The 22,564-nt window shown below is 44.4% G+C and overlaps 5 long non-coding RNA genes and 2 other non-coding genes across 12 annotated transcripts; 3 read left to right on the forward strand and 4 right to left on the reverse strand.

Moving 5' to 3' along the window:
* Positions 1–1,371: 1,371 nt before the first annotated feature.
* Positions 1,372–7,133, reverse strand: LOC144995158 (uncharacterized). Of its 3 annotated transcripts, none has more exons than XR_013658819.1 (5): positions 6,950–7,133; positions 5,807–5,884; positions 5,307–5,379; positions 5,151–5,231; positions 1,372–1,631 (listed from the first exon to the last, which is right to left on the reverse strand). It is a non-coding gene; the product is annotated as an uncharacterized LOC144995158 (long non-coding RNA). The 3 variants fall into 3 exon arrangements; XR_013658817.1 differs by lacking the exon at positions 1,372–1,631 and adding an exon at positions 3,294–3,561; XR_013658818.1 differs by lacking the exon at positions 1,372–1,631 and adding an exon at positions 3,294–3,561 and having other exon boundaries at positions 5,307–5,546.
* On the forward strand, positions 2,137–3,229 carry LOC144995161 (uncharacterized). The gene is made up of 3 exons (XR_013658824.1): positions 2,137–2,167; positions 2,471–2,647; positions 2,721–3,229. It is a non-coding gene; the product is annotated as an uncharacterized LOC144995161 (long non-coding RNA).
* On the reverse strand, positions 4,796–4,901 carry LOC144995711 (U6 spliceosomal RNA). The gene has a single exon (XR_013659221.1). It is a non-coding gene; the product is annotated as a U6 spliceosomal RNA (small nuclear RNA).
* Positions 7,134–8,630: 1,497 nt separating the features above from the next.
* Positions 8,631–14,592, reverse strand: LOC144995164 (uncharacterized). 3 transcript variants are annotated; one of them, XR_013658829.1, is made up of 5 exons: positions 14,211–14,422; positions 13,068–13,145; positions 12,568–12,640; positions 12,412–12,492; positions 8,631–8,891 (listed from the first exon to the last, which is right to left on the reverse strand). It is a non-coding gene; the product is annotated as an uncharacterized LOC144995164 (long non-coding RNA). The 3 variants fall into 3 exon arrangements; XR_013658828.1 differs by lacking the exon at positions 8,631–8,891 and adding an exon at positions 10,555–10,822 and having other exon boundaries at positions 12,568–12,807; positions 14,211–14,592; XR_013658827.1 differs by lacking the exon at positions 8,631–8,891 and adding an exon at positions 10,555–10,822.
* On the forward strand, positions 9,398–10,490 carry LOC144995166 (uncharacterized). Its single transcript, XR_013658830.1, has 3 exons — positions 9,398–9,428; positions 9,732–9,908; positions 9,982–10,490. It is a non-coding gene; the product is annotated as an uncharacterized LOC144995166 (long non-coding RNA).
* LOC144995704 (U6 spliceosomal RNA) lies at positions 12,057–12,162 on the reverse strand. Its single transcript, XR_013659215.1, has one exon. It is a non-coding gene; the product is annotated as a U6 spliceosomal RNA (small nuclear RNA).
* A 2,054-nt stretch (positions 14,593–16,646) lies between the features above and the next one.
* On the forward strand, positions 16,647–17,756 carry LOC144995167 (uncharacterized). 2 transcript variants are annotated; one of them, XR_013658832.1, is made up of 3 exons: positions 16,647–16,694; positions 16,998–17,174; positions 17,248–17,756. It is a non-coding gene; the product is annotated as an uncharacterized LOC144995167 (long non-coding RNA). The 2 variants fall into 2 exon arrangements; XR_013658831.1 differs by having other exon boundaries at positions 16,649–16,694; positions 16,988–17,174.
* Positions 17,757–22,564: the final 4,808 nt, after the last annotated feature.

Here is a 22,564-nt window from a genome sequence, read left to right on the forward strand (position 1 = left end):
AACACAGTAAAAACATTGATTTCCACCTTTACTGAATGTCTGTGAATCTATCAAGCTTCTGCTTTGTGTTCAACCTTTGAACCTGATTGATGAACTCTTTCTTTGCTTCAGAACCATCATGTTGTGGATTAGCTTTCAAAGTACAGCGTCTGTTAAAAATCTGTTCTATTTTTATTGATTCTCAAAGTTAGAATCTTGAACAGTTCTTCTTCCTCACATCCTGCACTTTAAAATGTGTCAATAAGCTACATTTAGTGTCAAACCTACATAAAATGTTGATTTTGCACAAATCGTTACAGCTTCAAGAAAAACTGCAGAACACGAAATGTCTGTGAAATTGTATCTATTTTTCAATCCAATAAACTTTTATCACCTTTCAGTCTTTTGTTTCCTATTCTTCCTCCACACGTTTCCTACTGACAGCTGCACATTATAGGAGACACCAGCATTGCATGTGTGGCCACACCTTCTGATGGAAAATGTGTCCATGATGGAGGCCCTCTCTAAAATACAGAAGCTGCTGCTTCGGCTTTCTTCCTCTTCTGATGATGAGGATGATAGCAGGAGCAGCTTCTCTGACTTCAGTATCTTCTAGTCGCAGTGTTGTCCCACCTGAACAGAAGACAGTCCTTTAGTCCTGTATGGACTCTCCAAGGTCCTCCCCCCAGCTCATCTACGTGGATCACGACTGCTGCTGCGGCAGAGACGGCGTGTCCAAGACATCTGCCTTGTTTTGGGTACCAACTCAGATTCACTATGTTTGCACTACTGCTGACACAGTTCAGTCCTAAAGGTCTCTCAACGTTTGTCTTGTAGGAGTGGGGGCAGCTGCCTGGTGGTTCGACTTGACATTTGGTACCTGATGCGCCGCTTTGCCTCAGGTGTCACCACTGAGAGCCACCAGCTCCATCCCACCTTCATGAGGCAGCTGTCTCACTGCATCTTCCAGGTGGACCCCGGAGGAGCCCGCCGTCTGACTCAGGCTAAGCGGTCCCAGCTGGAGGGGGAGCACGGGATGGAAGGGGACAGAAGGAGGAAAGCGGTAGAAGCAGAAGCACCAGAGGAAGGCCTTCCACCAGCCACAAAAGTCCGCCGACAGGTTGTGCAGTACACCTGCAGAAAGTGTGGCCAGCCCAAAAGGCTAGACACTGGCCACACACGCATGTCTGGGCTGTCGTACTGCGCAAGTGTGGGCGGGAAAAGTGTGGAGGAGCGGAGGGAACAGATGAAATGGGAACAGGAACAATGAAGACCTTCAAAAATATATCTATATTTTTTTATTTCACACATAAATATTTTTTGTTGCAAAGCTTGTGTTATTTAGTTTTATTAAACAGGTAGTACTTTGGCTAAAAATGAGTTTCCATGAAGGTTTGTCACAACATAGTTTATTGAAACAGAACAGGATGTGAAGAAGAACTCTAACTTGTAATTTATGGAATGAATAAACATAAAACTTTGCAATAAATCTAGACAGATGAGCTGCATTTCCAAACTATAAATGATGTTTCTTTAGCAAAACACCAGCAGAGATGAAAACATCTGATTAACACTAAAAAAAGAGTCTTCCTGAGGAATTGTAGCTCCATCTTCTCTCATCCCTTCAGGCAGCTTCAGGTTGCTGAATAAATCTGAAAAAGAAGCACAAACAACACAAATTGTTCACACAGAACAACACAAACTGTTCACACAAAGGCTTCACATCACTTTGAGGCTCTGATTGTGTCTTAGGCCAGACAAGGCAGCTCAATCCAACACCTGTCACCCTCAGAGTTACATCACGTGTCCCTTTAATTCACACTTTTTCACCACTGAAATCATTTCAGACAACTTTGTGATAATTTTACACATGTTTCTGTAAATTGACACAATTGTAATGTCTTTTGTTGTGATTGCCCAAGGCGGGGCTCGAACTCACGAGCTCGTGCACGGCAGCAAGAGGCCCGTCTTCTCCCCTCTTCCCCCCACAGAGAAGAATGAGCAACATCCGCCGCGCCCACTTTTCTCTGTTCCGATTGTTCCAATTTCTCAACCAATCAGATGGCAGCATTTGTTCCAATTTCAAGTATCAAACTTTGGGCGTCCAATCAGAGAGCCGGATTTGTTCCAATTTCTCGATCCCGCCCCCCGGCTTTTACTGTCATGCCTGCCGTCTTCCTGGTTGGACGTAAGTGCTGTTTTTCCTTTGATTTAACGAGAGCTCGACGGGTTGAAGTGCTGAAATGATATTGATGTGTTGTGGAAAAGTTTCTTCCCTTTTCTGTGGCGTGTTTTTGGTAAAAGATGCTCTAATAGATTGTAAAACTGTGCCTTTCTGTTTTGTTTTCTCTCTTTCTGGACCCTTAATTGTATGTGGTTCACATTCTGGGTAAGTTATGTCAACATATGCCGATGCACGGATTATAAAACGATTATAAGGCTGCAAATAAGATTCTAGGGCTCATTTCACGACTTTTAAAGGTTTATAAAGGAAGAATGGTGGACCTGCAATGATGCTTTCCTCTGGAAGGACTTTTTAGACCCACAAGGAGGAAGAACTCTTCCTTTCCTGGGAAGGAGAGTCTCCCACAGTTCTGTGGAACCCCAGGCTGATGGCTCAGACTGGACTTCAGCTGTTTCTGCTGAACCAGAGGACCCTGTCACAGTGGTGAGAGCTCCAACTTCTGCAGTCTGTATCTTGTATCTGTTCCTAAAATCCCAGCACCTCTCTGTGTCTCCAGGTTCTCCAGTCGGCAAAAAAATGGGAGAGGGCTGTGCAGGAGCAGGAAGCTGGAGTCCTTCCTGCTGCTGCCGCTGCTGTTTCCCTGCAGCTAAAGGGCTGTCATTGGTTCAGGTGGGACAGCCCTACGACGACAAGATGCCAGAGGAGAAGACGCCTCTGCAGCAACACGTTCCAATGATGAATCCTAGCCGCCCCTGAGGCTCCACCACCATCACCTCCTCCTCCTCCTGAGCGTGTGCCCAGGACCACCGCCTTCAGGAGGAGGAAAGTGTTGGAGGCAGCAGCTGCAGCACCAGAGCAAGACCTTCCAGCAGGGACAGAAGTCCGCCGACAGGTTGTGCAGACCACCTGCAGAAACGGATTTCTGGGACGCCTAACTGCGCAGCTGCAGACGGGAAGAGTGTGGAGGAATGGAGGGAAGAAATGAAAAGATCCAAGGACCATTTAAGACTATTGAAAAACCTATTTTACATGTTATGGATTGAAAAATAAATCAAATGTTGGTAAGGTTGTGTTCTGTTCTTTCATTTGAACAGGTAGGGATTTGGCTAAAAATGAGTTTCCATGAAGGTTTGTCACAACATGGTTTATTGAAACAGAACAGGATGTGAAGAAGAACTCTACAGAAGTCATTCTAACTTATGGAATGAATAAACATAAAACTTTGCAATAAATCTAGACAGATGAGCTGCATTTCCAAACTAGAAATGATGTTTTTTTTTAGCAAAACACCAGCAGAGATGAAAACATCTGATTAACACTAAAAAAAGAGTCTTCCTGAGGAATTGTAGCTCCATCTTCTCTCGTCCCTTCAGGCAGCTTCAGGTTGCTGAATAAATCTGAAAAAGAAGCACAAAACAACACAAACTGTTCACACAGAACAACACAAACTGTTCACACAAAGGCTTCACATCACTTTGAGGCTCTGATTGTGTCTTAGGTCAGACAAGGCAGCTCAGTCCAACACCTGTCACCCTCAGAGTTACATCACGTGTCCCTTTAATTCACACAATGACACTTTTTCACCACTGAAATCATTTCAGACAACTTTGTGATTATTTTACAGAGACGAGTTTTTCCAAAATTGTTCTTTTTCCATTAGGTGAAATTACTGTTGCAAATCCAAATAGCGCAATTTCATAGTCAGCGGAAACGCCGCTGTTAATGATGTTGCCCTTTGACCTCGGGAAGAAACCGCCATCTTGAATTTTCAAAAAAAGCACTTTAGGACCAAAATTTGCTCCAGTACCGAATTTGACAATTTTTTAGCGATCGTCTCGTAACTTCTTGGGCATCATTGTCAAGCTACTGTGGAAAAAATGTCACAATTACAAGTTGAAGATTTGGACCTGGTGTCCGCGTGGCGAGCCAGCAAATGTGGCGCACTGTTATACCTCTTATGTTTTTCAATGGAATGCTGTGAAATTTGAATGCATGCATCCATGGCTGGAACTGAACATAATGAAGAACACTGGATATGGCCATATAAGGAATGTGGGCGCGGTTAGCAAAAAACATCTGTTGCTAAGGACATCCAAAAGTTTACTTTTTCTGATCCGTCTGAAACTGACATTGTTCTGTTCGTTATTCCCTGGCAACCAAAACATAAGATGGTTGCTATGGAGATAAAATCAACAGAAAGCCGCCATTTAAAAAAAGAAAATGTGGATAGTCTATCGACTTATGATATGTAGCTCTTACTAATGGAGCAATGTGTTTTAGTGAGTGAGTTGATGATGCTGATCGCAATGCTAGCACTTTTAGCCACATCAGCATAACTCCCATAGTTAGCATGGTTAGTATATGCATTTTTTGGGCGGTGAGGGCGGCTGAGCTGCATGGAGGTGGGCAGCGATAGCGGAGGTGGTGCGTAGAAGCGGGTAGCGCCTACTGGCTATACAATGCCGCTTGCGGCTTTAATTTACATCTACAATTTTGTCTGCTGTGAGTTTTCCTGAAACTTTTACTATGAACTCTATTAAAATTTGTCTGATATTAGCTTGATGTGTCACATTAAGGGCTATGTTTATTAAAACAAGGACACACAGATGGGTGAAATTGTTTTTTAAAAGAGAAAATGAGGAACGCTTCACGAATGTGCGTGTCATCCTTGCGCAGGGGCCATGCTAATCTTCTCTGTATCGTTCCAATTTTAGTAGATGCACTAGAGAACTAGTGCAAGGAGCTCCTCTCTGTCACTTCTTTTTCAACCGCTCTTTCCTTTGCTCTTTACATCCCACAGGTGTGTCCTGACACAACGCTGTGGACTTTATAGGAGGCCACAATCAATAGAAACTCTGGAAAGACAAAATCTTTTGGATGTCATGAAACCACATCTTTTCAGATACAACTTTTCCATTCAATCTTTCACTACATTTGGGTCTGAAATGCTTCATTTATGTTTTTGTTTGTTTGTTTGTTTGTTTACCTCATTGTTCTTCAGAGGCATGCTGGGAGAGAGACGGGGGCTGTGTGATGTCAAACCAGCGTGACTGGATTGCTGGAAACACTGAAACAAAAAGCAGAGTCATTACCCCTCCTCTCCAACCCCAGATGGAGGATCTGTGAACCTTTAACAACCCACCAGCAGCTCCAACCAACCCCCGTGTGCTGATGGTTATACACACAGGGGTGGAGACGCTCTTTAGGACAAGGATCTGTGTGGAGAAAAAGAAAACTGGTCTGATGGCGTCAGACTGACGTCATTCTGCTGCTGTCTTCAAGCAGGAAGCCAGAGCGACGACGACTCGCTGCAGAAAAATCAGCTCAGACGAGAGTCTGTGCTTCTGCTTCCAGCAACAGGACGGACAGAACCCACATGGACCTAAATTCAATAAGAAGAACCCATCAAAGACCAGGATTATACACTTTCATTGGTGCGGAGACGATCCTGAGTGGCTTGCTTCCCTGTTGAGAGCCTGTCGGCTCCTGGTTGAACTAAATTCTGACCATTTCCTGCTTTTTCTCCAATATGCTGCCTCTGAAATTCTTTAAATACATTGTGAGCATCTGTGAGGTAAAATTCTACTTCAAAAATCCTGTTTCTAAACACAAAGATCCAGTCATGTTTAATGCAGAAAATACCTGCTGTAGATCTGCCACATGGTGCCGCTGTTTCACCGCTCCACCTGGAGATTCATTACATGGAAGCGTTGCATTCAACTAAAATAAAGAAACGGTGGATCTTCATTATATTTATTCTGTGGAATTTTGTTCCAGTATTTCAAGAACTATAAAGGCAAATAACTTCATTTGCTCATCAAACATATAAGATGAGCTGCAATTAGAAGTTGAGAATGTGTTCGTGTCACAGACACATCCGGTCACCGGTCTGCTTTGTTTTTTTCATACTAACTTTATCCACAAACATGACGTTGGATATAGTTCTATTGACTAGTGTAAACTTTTTATTTGTGTCTGTGGTGAAGCAGAAAACGAGTCACAGCCTGAGTTTACTTCGATGTGAAGCTACAGAGGCAGACGGGGACCGTCAATAAAGTACACCAAAACACCCCAGACAAACAATAGCAGTTTCTCAGTAAGTCAACATAAATAACCTCTAAAACATTACAAGTACTCACTATTGTTCAAACAAACTCCACATAAATCCATACTATTACTTTATTACTGCTTTTCTTAGAGTGAACCAGCGTGTTGGAGTCACCCAAGTTGTAGACGTGTCCTTATCACCTCGCTTTAGGACAACTGCCGTAGTCCTAAAAAAACAGTGATCAAATGATCAAATAACTGGACCTTTTCTACGCGCTTTCTGGCCGTCCAAATGCAGAGAAATTGACGACAAACACCCACAGTCAGCAATAAATAAGAAGTTTAACGTTATTTACTGGAACGGAATGGAAATTTGGTGAAATTAGCGGGCCAGAAACTACTTTCAAATCCGCCATTTATTTAGATTAGAGCTTTGAACGTTAGCAACAATTAAATTTGTTTTTGTTTTCTACTAATAACACATCATTAAACTGTGTTTTCGACAAGACGAGCAACACATCTATTCCGTTATCTCACGAAAGCAGTAGTTATAATCTCGTAATATCGACTTAAATCACTCCAGAAAGTGAACTAATTGAGCAAACACGGCGGCCGTCGTCTTTCGTTTCCCTAAAAGCTTTGAACAATTTCTTTGATCTTAACCGCCACGCATGAGCTGCTCGTCTTCTCATGATTGTCGCATGTGTGAAGCTCAGAAAGCAGAATTCTGCTCCTCACCGTCGTTTGGACTCAGGTTGTTCGGGAGAAGTAGGACACGGAAGCACAAAAGCCGAACCCAGAGCGGTTCTGATCCGAACCTTTCACGCTGGAGTCCAGTAGGTGACTAGTCCGAGACATTCAGGGAACGTCCGAAAAAGAAAATCTCCCTCGAAAAAGTTTAGCAATTTAAAAAACAATAAAGAGAGCACAAGTAGGATTTGGTTTATCTATAAATGGAGACCCCCCCCCCCCCCCCCCCACCACCACCACTATAAAATCTTACTTAAATAAGTAAGATAATAAACAAAAAAATGAGGTTTTTAAAGACAACACAAACACAGTAAAAACATTGATTTCCACCTTTACTGAATGTCTGTGAATCTATCAAGCTTCTGCTTTGTGTTCAACCTTTGAACCTGATTGATGAACTCTTTCTTTGCTTCAGAACCATCATGTTGTGGATTAGCTTTCAAAGTACAGCGTCTGTTAAAAATCTGTTCTATTTTTATTGATTCTCAAAGTTAGAATCTTGAACAGTTCTTCTTCCTCACATCCTGCACTTTAAAATGTGTCAATAAGCTACATTTAGTGTCAAACCTACATAAAATGTTGATTTTGCACAAATCGTTACAGCTTCAAGAAAAACTGCAGAACACGAAATGTCTGTGAAATTGTATCTATTTTTCAATCCAATAAACTTTTATCACCTTTCAGTCTTTTGTTTCCTATTCTTCCTCCACACGTTTCCTACTGACAGCTGCACATTATAGGAGACACCAGCATTGCATGTGTGGCCACACCTTCTGATGGAAAATGTGTCCATGATGGAGGCCCTCTCTAAAATACAGAAGCTGCTGCTTCGGCTTTCTTCCTCTTCTGATGATGAGGATGATAGCAGGAGCAGCTTCTCTGACTTCAGTATCTTCTAGTCGCAGTGTTGTCCCACCTGAACAGAAGACAGTCCTATAGTCCTGTATGGACTCTCCAAGGTCCTCCCCCCAGCTCATCTACGTGGATCACGACTGCTGCTGCGGCAGAGACGGCGTGTCCAAGACATCTGCCTTGTTTTGGGTACCAACTCAGATTCACTATGTTTGCACTACTGCTGACACAGTTCAGTCCTAAAGGTCTCTCAACGTTTGTCTTGTAGGAGTGGGGGCAGCTGCCTGGTGGTTCGACTTGACATTTGGTACCTGATGCGCCGCTTTGCCTCAGGTGTCACCACTGAGAGCCACCAGCTCCATCCCACCTTCATGAGGCAGCTGTCTCACTGCATCTTCCAGGTGGACCCCGGAGGAGCCCGCCGTCTGACTCAGGCTAAGCGGTCCCAGCTGGAGGGGGAGCACGGGATGGAAGGGGACAGAAGGAGGAAAGCGGCAGAAGCACCAGAGGAAGGCCTTCCACCAGCCACAAAAGTCCGCCGACAGGTTGTGCAGTACACCTGCAGAAAGTGTGGCCAGCCCAAAAGGCTAGACACTGGCCACACACGCATGTCTGGGCTGTCGTACTGCGCAAGTGTGGGCGGGAAAAGTGTGGAGGAGCGGAGGGAACAGATGAAATGGGAACAGGAACAATGAAGACCTTCAAAAATATATCTATATTTTTTTATTTCACACATAAATATTTTTTGTTGCAAAGCTTGTGTTATTTAGTTTTATTAAACAGGTAGTACTTTGGCTAAAAATGAGTTTCCATGAAGGTTTGTCACAACATAGTTTATTGAAACAGAACAGGATGTGAAGAAGAACTCTAACTTGTAATTTATGGAATGAATAAACATAAAACTTTGCAATAAATCTAGACAGATGAGCTGCATTTCCAAACTATAAATGATGTTTCTTTAGCAAAACACCAGCAGAGATGAAAACATCTGATTAACACTAAAAAAAAGAGTCTTCCTGAGGAATTGTAGCTCCATCTTCTCTCATCCCTTCAGGCAGCTTCAGGTTGCTGAATAAATCTGAAAAAGAAGCACAAAACAACACAAATTGTTCACACAGAACAACACAAACTGTTCACACAAAGGCTTCACATCACTTTGAGGCTCTGATTGTGTCTTAGGCCAGACAAGGCAGCTCAATCCAACACCTGTCACCCTCAGAGTTACATCACGTGTCCCTTTAATTCACACTTTTTCACCACTGAAATCATTTCAGACAACTTTGTGATAATTTTACACATGTTTCTGTAAATTGACACAATTGTAATGTCTTTTGTTGTGATTGCCCAAGGCGGGGCTCGAACTCACGAGCTCGTGCACGGCAGCAAGAGGCCCGTCTTCTCCCCTCTTCCCCCCACAGAGAAGAATGAGCAACATCCGCCGCGCCCACTTTTCTCTGTTCCGATTGTTCCAATTTCTCAACCAATCAGATGGCAGCATTTGTTCCAATTTCAAGTATCAAACTTTGGGCGTCCAATCAGAGAGCCGGATTTGTTCCAATTTCTCGATCCCGCCCCCCGGCTTTTACTGTCATGCCTGCCGTCTTCCTGGTTGGACGTAAGTGCTGTTTTTCCTTTGATTTAACGAGAGCTCGACGGGTTGAAGTGCTGAAATGATATTGATGTGTTGTGGAAAAGTTTCTTCCCTTTTCTGTGGCGTGTTTTTGGTAAAAGATGCTCTAATAGATTGTAAAACTGTGCCTTTCTGTTTTGTTTTCTCTCTTTCTGGACCCTTAATTGTATGTGGTTCACATTCTGGGTAAGTTATGTCAACATATGCCGATGCACGGATTATAAAACGATTATAAGGCTGCAAATAAGATTCTAGGGCTCATTTCACGACTTTTAAAGGTTTATAAAGGAAGAATGGTGGACCTGCAATGATGCTTTCCTCTGGAAGGACTTTTTAGACCCACAAGGAGGAAGAACTCTTCCTTTCCTGGGAAGGAGAGTCTCCCACAGTTCTGTGGAACCCCAGGCTGATGGCTCAGACTGGACTTCAGCTGTTTCTGCTGAACCAGAGGACCCTGTCACAGTGGTGAGAGCTCCAACTTCTGCAGTCTGTATCTTGTATCTGTTCCTAAAATCCCAGCACCTCTCTGTGTCTCCAGGTTCTCCAGTCGGCAAAAAAATGGGAGAGGGCTGTGCAGGAGCAGGAAGCTGGAGTCCTTCCTGCTGCTGCCGCTGCTGTTTCCCTGCAGCTAAAGGGCTGTCATTGGTTCAGGTGGGACAGCCCTACGACGACAAGATGCCAGAGGAGAAGACGCCTCTGCAGCAACACGTTCCAATGATGAATCCTAGCCGCCCCTGAGGCTCCACCACCATCACCTCCTCCTCCTCCTGAGCGTGTGCCCAGGACCACCGCCTTCAGGAGGAGGAAAGTGTTGGAGGCAGCAGCTGCAGCACCAGAGCAAGACCTTCCAGCAGGGACAGAAGTCCGCCGACAGGTTGTGCAGACCACCTGCAGAAACGGATTTCTGGGACGCCTAACTGCGCAGCTGCAGACGGGAAGAGTGTGGAGGAATGGAGGGAAGAAATGAAAAGATCCAAGGACCATTTAAGACTATTGAAAAACCTATTTTACATGTTATGGATTGAAAAATAAATCAAATGTTGGTAAGGTTGTGTTCTGTTCTTTCATTTGAACAGGTAGGGATTTGGCTAAAAATGAGTTTCCATGAAGGTTTGTCACAACATGGTTTATTGAAACAGAACAGGATGTGAAGAAGAACTCTACAGAAGTCATTCTAACTTATGGAATGAATAAACATAAAACTTTGCAATAAATCTAGACAGATGAGCTGCATTTCCAAACTAGAAATGATGTTTTTTTTTAGCAAAACACCAGCAGAGATGAAAACATCTGATTAACACTAAAAAAAGAGTCTTCCTGAGGAATTGTAGCTCCATCTTCTCTCGTCCCTTCAGGCAGCTTCAGGTTGCTGAATAAATCTGAAAAAGAAGCACAAAACAACACAAACTGTTCACACAGAACAACACAAACTGTTCACACAAAGGCTTCACATCACTTTGAGGCTCTGATTGTGTCTTAGGTCAGACAAGGCAGCTCAGTCCAACACCTGTCACCCTCAGAGTTACATCACGTGTCCCTTTAATTCACACAATGACACTTTTTCACCACTGAAATCATTTCAGACAACTTTGTGATTATTTTACAGAGACGAGTTTTTCCAAAATTGTTCTTTTTCCATTAGGTGAAATTACTGTTGCAAATCCAAATAGCGCAATTTCATAGTCAGCGGAAACGCCGCTGTTAATGATGTTGCCCTTTGACCTCGGGAAGAAACCGCCATCTTGAATTTTCAAAAAAAGCACTTTAGGACCAAAATTTGCTCCAGTACCGAATTTGACAATTTTTTAGCGATCGTCTCGTAACTTCTTGGGCATCATTGTCAAGCTACTGTGGAAAAAATGTCACAATTACAAGTTGAAGATTTGGACCTGGTGTCCGCGTGGCGAGCCAGCAAATGTGGCGCACTGTTATACCTCTTATGTTTTTCAATGGAATGCTGTGAAATTTGAATGCATGCATCCATGGCTGGAACTGAACATAATGAAGAACACTGGATATGGCCATATAAGGAATGTGGGCGCGGTTAGCAAAAAACATCTGTTGCTAAGGACATCCAAAAGTTTACTTTTTCTGATCCGTCTGAAACTGACATTGTTCTGTTCGTTATTCCCTGGCAACCAAAACATAAAATGGTTGCTATGGAGATAAAATCAACAGAAAGCCGCCATTTAAAAAAAGAAAATGTGGATAGTCTATCGACTTATGATATGTAGCTCTTACTAATGGAGCAATGTGTTTTAGTGAGTGAGTTGATGATGCTGATCGCAATGCTAGCACTTTTAGCCACATCAGCATAACTCCCATAGTTACCATGGTTAGTATATGCATTTTTTGGGCGGTGAGGGCGGCTGAGCTGCATGGAGGTGGGCAGCGATAGCGGAGGTGGTGCGTAGAAGCGGGTAGCGCCTACTGGCTATACAATGCCGCTTGCGGCTTTAATTTACATCTACAATTTTGTCTGCTGTGAGTTTTCCTGAAACTTTTACTATGAACTCTATTAAAATTTGTCTGATATTAGCTTGATGTGTCACATTAAGGGCTATGTTTATTAAAACAAGGACACACAGATGGGTGAAATTGTTTTTTAAAAGAGAAAATGAGGAACGCTTCACGAATTTGCGTGTCATCCTTGCGCAGGGGCCATGCTAATCTTCTCTGTATCGTTCCAATTTTAGTAGATGCACTAGAGAACTAGTGCAAGGAGCTCCTCTCTGTCACTTCTTTTTCAACCGCTCTTTCCTTTGCTCTTTACATCCCACAGGTGTGTCCTGACACAACGCTGTGGACTTTATAGGAGGCCACAATCAATAGAAACTCTGGAAAGACAAAATCTTTTGGATGTCATGAAACCACATCTTTTCAGATACAACTTTTCCATTCAATCTTTCACTACATTTGGGTCTGAAATGCTTCATTTATGTTTTTGTTTGTTTGTTTGTTTGTTTACCTCATTGTTCTTCAGAGGCATGCTGGGAGAGAGACGGGGGCTGTGTGATGTCAAACCAGCGTGACTGGATTGCTGGAAACACTGAAACAAAAAGCAGAGTCATTACCCCTCCTCTCCAACCCCAGATGGAGGATCTGTGAACCTTTAACAACCCACCAGCAGCTCCAACCAACCCCCGTGTGCTGATGGTTATACACACAGGGGTGGAGACGCTCTTTAGGACAAGGATCTGTGTGGAGAAAAAGAAAACTGGTCTGATGGCGTCAGACTGACGTCATTCTGCTGCTGTCTTCAAGCAGGAAGCCAGAGCGACGACGACTCGCTGCAGAAAAATCAGCTCAGACGAGAGTCTGTGCTTCTGCTTCCAGCAACAGGACGGACAGAACCCACATGGACCTAAATTCAATAAGAAGAACCCATCAAAGACCAGGATTATACACTTTCATTGGTGCGGAGACGATCCTGAGTGGCTTGCTTCCCTGTTGAGAGCCTGTCGGCTCCTGGTTGAACTAAATTCTGACCATTTCCTGCTTTTTCTCCAATATGCTGCCTCTGAAATTCTTTAAATACATTGTGAGCACCTGTGAGGTAAAATTCTACTTCAAAAATCCTGTTTCTAAACACAAAGATCCAGTCATGTTTAATGCAGAAAATACCTGCTGTAGATCTGCCACATGGTGCCGCTGTTTCACCGCTCCACCTGGAGATTCATTACATGGAAGCGTTGCATTCAACTAAAATAAAGAAACGGTGGATCTTCATTATATTTATTCTGTGGAATTTTGTTCCAGTATTTCAAGAACTATAAAGGCAAATAACTTCATTTGCTCATCAAACATATAAGATGAGCTGCAATTAGAAGTTGAGAATGTGTTCGTGTCACAGACACATCCGGTCACCGGTCTGCTTTGTTTTTTTCATACTAACTTTATCCACAAACATGACGTTGGATATAGTTCTATTGACTAGTGTAAACTTTTTATTTGTGTCTGTGGTGAAGCAGAAAACGAGTCACAGCCTGAGTTTACTTCGATGTGAAGCTACAGAGGCAGACGGGGACCGTCAATAAAGTACACCAAAACACCCCAGACAAACAATAGCAGTTTCTCAGTAAGTCAACATAAATAACCTCTAAAACATTACAAGTACTCACTATTGTTCAAACAAACTCCACATAAATCCATACTATTACTTTATTACTGCTTTTCTTAGAGTGAACCAGCGTGTTGGAGTCACCCAAGTTGTAGACGTGTCCTTATCACCTCGCTTTAGGACAACTGCCGTAGTCCTAAAAAAACAGTGATCAAATGATCAAATAACTGGACCTTTTCTACGCGCTTTCTGGCCGTCCAAATGCAGAGAAATTGACGACAAACACCCACAGTCAGCAATAAATAAGAAGTTTAACGTTATTTACTGGAACGGAATGGAAATTTGGTGAAATTAGCGGGCCAGAAACTACTTTCAAATCCGCCATTTATTTAGATTAGAGCTTTGAACGTTAGCAACAATTAAATTTGTTTTTGTTTTCTACTAATAACACATCATTAAACTGTGTTTTCGACAAGACGAGCAACACATCTATTCCGTTATCTCACGAAAGCAGTAGTTATAATCTCGTAATATCGACTTAAATCACTCCAGAAAGTGAACTAATTGAGCAAACACGGCGGCCGTCGTCTTTCGTTTCCCTAAAAGCTTTGAACAATTTCTTTGATCTTAACCGCCACGCATGAGCTGCTCGTCTTCTCATGATTGTCGCATGTGTGAAGCTCAGAAAGCAGAATTCTGCTCCTCACCGTCGTTTGGACTCAGGTTGTTCGGGAGAAGTAGGACACGGAAGCACAAAAGCCGAACCCAGAGCGGTTCTGATCCGAACCTTTCACGCTGGAGTCCAGTAGGTGACTAGTCCGAGACATTCAGGGAACGTCCGAAAAAGAAAATCTCCCTCGAAAAAGTTTAGCAATTTAAAAAACAATAAAGAAAGCACAAGTAGGATTTGGTTTATCTATAAATGGAGACCCCCCCCCCCCCCCACCACCACCACCACTATAAAATCTTACTTAAATAAGTAAGATAATAAACAAAAAAATGAGGTTTTTAAAGACAACACAAACACAGTAAAAACATTGATTTCCACCTTTACTGAATGTCTGTGAATCTATCAAGCTTCTGCTTTGTGTTCAACCTTTGAACCTGATTGATGAACTCTTTCTTTGCTTCAGAACCATCATGTTGTGGATTAGCTTTCAAAGTACAGCGTCTGTTAAAAATCTGTTCTATTTTTATTGATTCTCAAAGTTAGAATCTTGAACAGTTCTTCCTCCTCACATCCTGCACTTTAAAATGTGTCAATAAGCTACATTTAGTGTCAAACCTACATAAAATGTTGATTTTGCACAAATCGTTACAGCTTCAAGAAAAACTGCAGAACACGAAATGTCTGTGAAATTGTATCTATTTTTCAATCCAATAAACTTTTATCACCTTTCAGTCTTTTGTTTCCTATTCTTCCTCCACACGTTTCCTACTGACAGCTGCACATTATAGGAGACACCAGCATTGCATGTGTGGCCACACCTTCTGATGGAAAATGTGTCCATGATGGAGGCCCTCTCTAAAATACAGAAGCTGCTGCTTCGGCTTTCTTCCTCTTCTGATGATGAGGATGATAGCAGGAGCAGCTTCTCTGACTTCAGTATCTTCTAGTCGCAGTGTTGTCCCACCTGAACAGAAGACAGTCCTATAGTCCTGTATGGACTCTCCAAGGTCCTCCCCCCAGCTCATCTACGTGGATCACGACTGCTGCTGCGGCAGAGACGGCGTGTCCAAGACATCTGCCTTGTTTTGGGTACCAACTCAGATTCACTATGTTTGCACTACTGCTGACACAGTTCAGTCCTAAAGGTCTCTCAACGTTTGTCTTGTAGGAGTGGGGGCAGCTGCCTGGTGGTTCGACTTGACATTTGGTACCTGATGCGCCGCTTTGCCTCAGGTGTCACCACTGAGAGCCACCAGCTCCATCCCACCTTCATGAGGCAGCTGTCTCACTGCATCTTCCAGGTGGACCCCGGAGGAGCCCGCCGTCTGACTCAGGCTAAGCGGTCCCAGCTGGAGGGGGAGCACGGGATGGAAGGGGACAGAAGGAGGAAAGCGGTAGAAGCAGAAGCACCAGAGGAAGGCCTTCCACTAGCCACAAAAGTCCGCCGACAGGTTGTGCAGTACACCTGCAGAAAGTGTGGCCAGCCCAAAAGGCTAGACACTGGCCACACACGCATGTCTGGGCTGTCGTACTGCGCAAGTGTGGGCGGGAAAAGTGTGGAGGAGCGGAGGGAACAGATGAAATGGGAACAGGAACAATGAAGACCTTCAAAAATATATCTATATTTTTTTATTTCACACATAAATATTTTTTGTTGCAAAGCTTGTGTTATTTAGTTTTATTAAACAGGTAGTACTTTGGCTAAAAATGAGTTTCCATGAAGGTTTGTCACAACATAGTTTATTGAAACAGAACAGGATGTGAAGAAGAACTCTAACTTGTAATTTATGGAATGAATAAACATAAAACTTTGCAATAAATCTAGACAGATGAGCTGCATTTCCAAACTATAAATGATGTTTCTTTAGCAAAACACCAGCAGAGATGAAAACATCTGATTAACACTAAAAAAAAGAGTCTTCCTGAGGAATTGTAGCTCCATCTTCTCTCATCCCTTCAGGCAGCTTCAGGTTGCTGAATAAATCTGAAAAAGAAGCACAAAACAACACAAATTGTTCACACAGAACAACACAAACTGTTCACACAAAGGCTTCACATCACTTTGAGGCTCTGATTGTGTCTTAGGCCAGACAAGGCAGCTCAATCCAACACCTGTCACCCTCAGAGTTACATCACGTGTCCCTTTAATTCACACTTTTTCACCACTGAAATCATTTCAGACAACTTTGTGATAATTTTACACATGTTTCTGTAAATTGACACAATTGTAATGTCTTTTGTTGTGATTGCCCAAGGCGGGGCTCGAACTCACGAGCTCGTGCACGGCAGCAAGAGGCCCGTCTTCTCCCCTCTTCCCCCCACAGAGAAGAATGAGCAACATCCGCCGCGCCCACTTTTCTCTGTTCCGATTGTTCCAATTTCTCAACCAATCAGATGGCAGCATTTGTTCCAATTTCAAGTATCAAACTTTGGGCGTCCAATCAGAGAGCCGGATTTGTTCCAATTTCTCGATCCCGCCCCCCGGCTTTTACTGTCATGGCTGCCGTCTTCCTGGTTGGACGTAAGTGCTGTTTTTCCTTTGATTTAACGAGAGCTCGACGGGTTGAAGTGCTGAAATGATATTGATGTGTTGTGGAAAAGTTTCTTCCCTTTTCTGTGGCGTGTTTTTGGTAAAAGATGCTCTAATAGATTGTAAAACTGTGCCTTTCTGTTTTGTTTTCTCTCTTTCTGGACCCTTAATTGTATGTGGTTCACATTCTGGGTAAGTTATGTCAACATATGCCGATGCACGGATTATAAAACGATTATAAGGCTGCAAATAAGATTCTAGGGCTCATTTCACGACTTTTAAAGGTTTATAAAGGAAGAATGGTGGACCTGCAATGATGCTTTCCTCTGGAAGGACTTTTTAGACCCACAAGGAGGAAGAACTCTTCCTTTCCTGGGAAGGAGAGTCTCCCACAGTTCTGTGGAACCCCAGGCTGATGGCTCAGACTGGACTTCAGCTGTTTCTGCTGAACCAGAGGACCCTGTCACAGTGGTGAGAGCTCCAACTTCTGCAGTCTGTATCTTGTATCTGTTCCTAAAATCCCAGCACCTCTCTGTGTCTCCAGGTTCTCCAGTCGGCAAAAAAATGGGAGAGGGCTGTGCAGGAGCAGGAAGCTGGAGTCCTTCCTGCTGCTGCCGCTGCTGTTTCCCTGCAGCTAAAGGGCTGTCATTGGTTCAGGTGGGACAGCCCTACGACGACAAGATGCCAGAGGAGAAGACGCCTCTGCAGCAACACGTTCCAATGATGAATCCTAGCCGCCCCTGAGGCTCCACCACCATCACCTCCTCCTCCTCCTGAGCGTGTGCCCAGGACCACCGCCTTCAGGAGGAGGAAAGTGTTGGAGGCAGCAGCTGCAGCACCAGAGCAAGACCTTCCAGCAGGGACAGAAGTCCGCCGACAGGTTGTGCAGACCACCTGCAGAAACGGATTTCTGGGACGCCTAACTGCGCAGCTGCAGACGGGAAGAGTGTGGAGGAATGGAGGGAAGAAATGAAAAGATCCAAGGACCATTTAAGACTATTGAAAAACCTATTTTACATGTTATGGATTGAAAAATAAATCAAATGTTGGTAAGGTTGTGTTCTGTTCTTTCATTTGAACAGGTAGGGATTTGGCTAAAAATGAGTTTCCATGAAGGTTTGTCACAACATGGTTTATTGAAACAGAACAGGATGTGAAGAAGAACTCTACAGAAGTCATTCTAACTTATGGAATGAATAAACATAAAACTTTGCAATAAATCTAGACAGATGAGCTGCATTTCCAAACTAGAAATGATGTTTTTTTTTAGCAAAACACCAGCAGAGATGAAAACATCTGATTAACACTAAAAAAAGAGTCTTCCTGAGGAATTGTAGCTCCATCTTCTCTCGTCCCTTCAGGCAGCTTCAGGTTGCTGAATAAATCTGAAAAAGAAGCACAAAACAACACAAACTGTTCACACAGAACAACACAAACTGTTCACACAAAGGCTTCACATCACTTTGAGGCTCTGATTGTGTCTTAGGTCAGACAAGGCAGCTCAGTCCAACACCTGTCACCCTCAGAGTTACATCACGTGTCCCTTTAATTCACACAATGACACTTTTTCACCACTGAAATCATTTCAGACAACTTTGTGATTATTTTACAGAGACGAGTTTTTCCAAAATTGTTCTTTTTCCATTAGGTGAAATTACTGTTGCAAATCCAAATAGCGCAATTTCATAGTCAGCGGAAACGCCGCTGTTAATGATGTTGCCCTTTGACCTCGGGAAGAAACCGCCATCTTGAATTTTCAAAAAAAGCACTTTAGGACCAAAATTTGCTCCAGTACCGAATTTGACAATTTTTTAGCGATCGTCTCGTAACTTCTTGGGCATCATTGTCAAGCTACTGTGGAAAAAATGTCACAATTACAAGTTGAAGATTTGGACCTGGTGTCCGCGTGGCGAGCCAGCAAATGTGGCGCACTGTTATACCTCTTATGTTTTTCAATGGAATGCTGTGAAATTTGAATGCATGCATCCATGGCTGGAACTGAACATAATGAAGAACACTGGATATGGCCATATAAGGAATGTGGGCGCGGTTAGCAAAAAACATCTGTTGCTAAGGACATCCAAAAGTTTACTTTTTCTGATCCGTCTGAAACTGACATTGTTCTGTTCGTTATTCCCTGGCAACCAAAACATAAAATGGTTGCTATGGAGATAAAATCAACAGAAAGCCGCCATTTAAAAAAAGAAAATGTGGATAGTCTATCGACTTATGATATGTAGCTCTTACTAATGGAGCAATGTGTTTTAGTGAGTGAGTTGATGATGCTGATCGCAATGCTAGCACTTTTAGCCACATCAGCATAACTCCCATAGTTAGCATGGTTAGTATATGCATTTTTTGGGCGGTGAGGGCGGCTGAGCTGCATGGAGGTGGGCAGCGATAGCGGAGGTGGTGCGTAGAAGCGGGTAGCGCCTACTGGCTATACAATGCCGCTTGCGGCTTTAATTTACATCTACAATTTTGTCTGCTGTGAGTTTTCCTGAAACTTTTACTATGAACTCTATTAAAATTTGTCTGATATTAGCTTGATGTGTCACATTAAGGGCTATGTTTATTAAAACAAGGACACACAGATGGGTGAAATTGTTTTTTAAAAGAGAAAATGAGGAACGCTTCACGAATTTGCGTGTCATCCTTGCGCAGGGGCCATTTATTTTTTTGTTGTGTTTGCCCAAGGCGGGGCTCGAACTCACGACCTTGTGCACGGCAGCAAGAGGCCCCCCCTCCGCCCCTGTTCCCCCAAGAAAAACCCCCTTCCCCCCTCTTCCCCCGACAGAGAAGAATGGGCAACATCCTCCCCTAGTGTCGGCTGCCATCGTCATGATGTAACGTACCTGCCGGTTTTCCAGTTTTAAAAAAAAAATTAAAGGTTTGCAGTATTTAAAGTGTCTAAAAGAGAGTAATGTATTTGTGAAGAAGTGAATTCACTTTGTTATCTGTGCTTTTAGTCAATAATGTGTCAAAAAGTAAAGAACATATTTAACACAAAGTCTGGAGGCAGATTTGATTTTGTGTTTACAGTGAACATTTTGTTTTGCAATAAAAGTTGAATTGAACAGAAAATATCAACAAAAACCTATTTTGAATCAGAATTTTTTTTAATCACAGTAAGATTTTTTTTCACAGAAATTAAAAAAGTATGCAGATTGTTTAACTTGAATCCATCAAAGTCCCACGAGTGAAGATGCTGAGCTGAGATTTCTCCGATGATGCTGTGATGATGAACCTGCTGGTGTTTCTGCTGCAGCTCTAACCTCTGTCATTGTTCACCAGCAGAAAGCTGGAAAAACACACAACGACCCACTGACTGACTTTGGATGAAGAAAGAGGAAGATTCCCACCAGCTTTTATGGAAAAAGAAGGTCCAAGGTGAGGCAGGTCGTCATTCTTGGGGAGGGATGGGAGAGGTGGAGTGGTGGATTCTGGACCCGTGCAGAAGCTCATGAGTTCATGTCTCACTTTGTACACTCAGACTGAAAAGGTTCAAGTCATAGAAATGCAGGAGAAATCTAAAAGATTTAGCAAAGTATTTATTTAGAAATACTTTGAGAGTGGGTCAGTTTGGTCAGATGTTTTCACCAAAGAGGGTAGAACTCTCTCATCATTCATAAACTTGAACTCAAACTAAAGTGGATCAAGATTTTTTGAGGCTTAAGTTTTATAACAAAAAGTGTGGCGCTTCAAATCATCACAAAGATCCTTTCACAGTTTTTTCCAAGATTTTTTTTCATCATTGCTTCTGCTTTGTGTTCAACCTTTGAACCTGATTGATGAACTCTTTCTTTGCTTCAGAACCATCATGTTGTGGATTCGCTTTCAAAGTACAGCGTCTGTTAAAAATCTGTTCTATGTCCTGTCGAGGCCTGACCAGGGCTCTTCTAGGGCCGGCGTTTGGGGGTGGGGGCCTGGGCTTGCTCCGGGGGGGGGCGACGCTTTCTGGCTCCTCTCTCTCTGTGTGGGGGTGGTGGTGCTGGGCCTGGGGTGTCGGCGCCTCCGGGGGTGGGGCCCCTGGGCTGGGTGGCCCTGGCCCCTTTGCTGGGGGGGGGCTGGGGGACAGCTGTTTGACCACCGGGGGACAGTCTACCAGCTGTCCCCAACTTACCCCCTTCCTCATATAACCTCATATTAGGGTGAGGGGGTGGGGGGTCTAGCCTGCGATGCCCCTTGGGGGGGGGGCTACTTGGCATGGTTGCTGTATGGAGTGGGTCCCCCCTCTTTCGGTTTTATTTGCACCTTAGACATGTAGGGTCCTTGGTAGGGGGGGTGCTTGGACATCACTGCCAGCAAGCAGCAGATGTCCTCCTAGCACCCTACCCGCCAATTTTAACCGCACCTTAGACATTTAGGGCCCCTTGGTGGGGAGGGTGAGGGGACATCACTGTGAGTAATCAGGAGATGTCCCCTTAGTGCCCTACTCGCCAATTTTAACTGCACCCCCCTTAGTACACACACCCCTCCCCCCTCAATATATACATCCCAACATAAACACACACACATGCACACACACACCCTCTCAAACACACATACACATTTTGCAAGGAAGGTGGGACCTGGGTCCATCTGTCCCCTACCCCTTCCCTGGTGGGGGGTGCGGGCACCTTGGGTGCTGGCTCCCTGGGCCCGGCGGTGCTCTCTCCGCACGGTGGGGGGGTTCATATTACACCTGAGCCGGGGGTGTTCGTGTCCCTGGGGGGTGGGTTCCTGGTCCTTGCCCCTGAGCGCTGGGCCCCGCCAAACTTCCAACATGGCCGAGCCTGGTCGGGCCATATTTATAACACCCCTTGTGGGCCCTCTTTTTTCCCCGGGGTTCCCCCCTCCTGGGCGGGGGCGGCGGGCCCCTGCCTTGCTCCTCCCTGGACCAACCGTGGGCCGGGCGGATGGCTGCCTGGAGTGCGGAGCGGGTCTCCCTTGGGGGGTCCTGGCTCGTACCTGGGGTAGGGGCGGGGGGAAGCCCGGAACTCCTGGGTGGTGGTGGGGTGCTCGTCTGGGGCTGTGGGCGTCCTTCTCCGGTGGGGCCCTGCGTTGGGCGCTCCCGGCGCGGCAGGGGGGGCTGCTCTCCTGGTTGGGCTGGGGCGGCGCTCTCTTTCCCTCCGTGCCTCCCTGCTCTCTTGCTCTGGGGGCCTCGCGGCGGTCCTGCTGGCCCTGGCCTGGGTGGCGGGCTTGGTCGCCCGGCGGCGGTTGTTCCCTGCCGGTTCCCGTGTGGCGTTGGGGGGATTTCGGCTGCCGCTGCTGCTGCGGTGGGGGTCTTGGGGTGGGGATGGCTGGGCACTCTCCCTCCTTCTTGTCACGTTCCACCATCCATTTTAGAAGAACATAAACACTCACCTGAGCACAGGTGTTAGCTCACCTTTGCACTAACAGTTTGCATGATTGAATGACTGAAATATTTCACACTAGTTGGTTTTAAGGCATAAGTATGCGTGTGTGAACACTATCTGTTTTGTGTACATGTCGACAGGTGGACATTTTTGCAGCTAGCAGGTGTGTTTATAACATTTGAGTGTGTGTGGACAGGCTCCGCCCTTTTTGTACTGCATTTGAACCTTACCATAATGATTAACAACCAGTAAACTTGTTGCTTTATGCTGCTTCATGGTCTTATCCCCCTTCCCCTCCTATTATCACCCTCCTACCCCCCCTCTCTCTAACGTCCCTCTCTCTTCTTCCCCTCTTTCCTTTTCCGTCCGGTCCAACACCAAAGATTTTCAAACATGATTGAAATTAATAAAGTTTGGCCTCAATTACAAAAGGGGTTTATTCAGACATACCTTTGGTTTGTCTGAAGATTAATAACCCCTCTTGTTAAAATAAAATATGTCCAACACAAGAGGCCCTCAGCT

The sequence above is a fragment of the Oryzias latipes genome, chromosome 11 (genome assembly GCF_053564925.1).
Source record: "Oryzias latipes strain Hd-rR chromosome 11, Olatipes_Hd-rR_3.1".
Lineage (NCBI taxonomy): Eukaryota > Metazoa > Chordata > Actinopteri > Beloniformes > Adrianichthyidae > Oryzias > Oryzias latipes.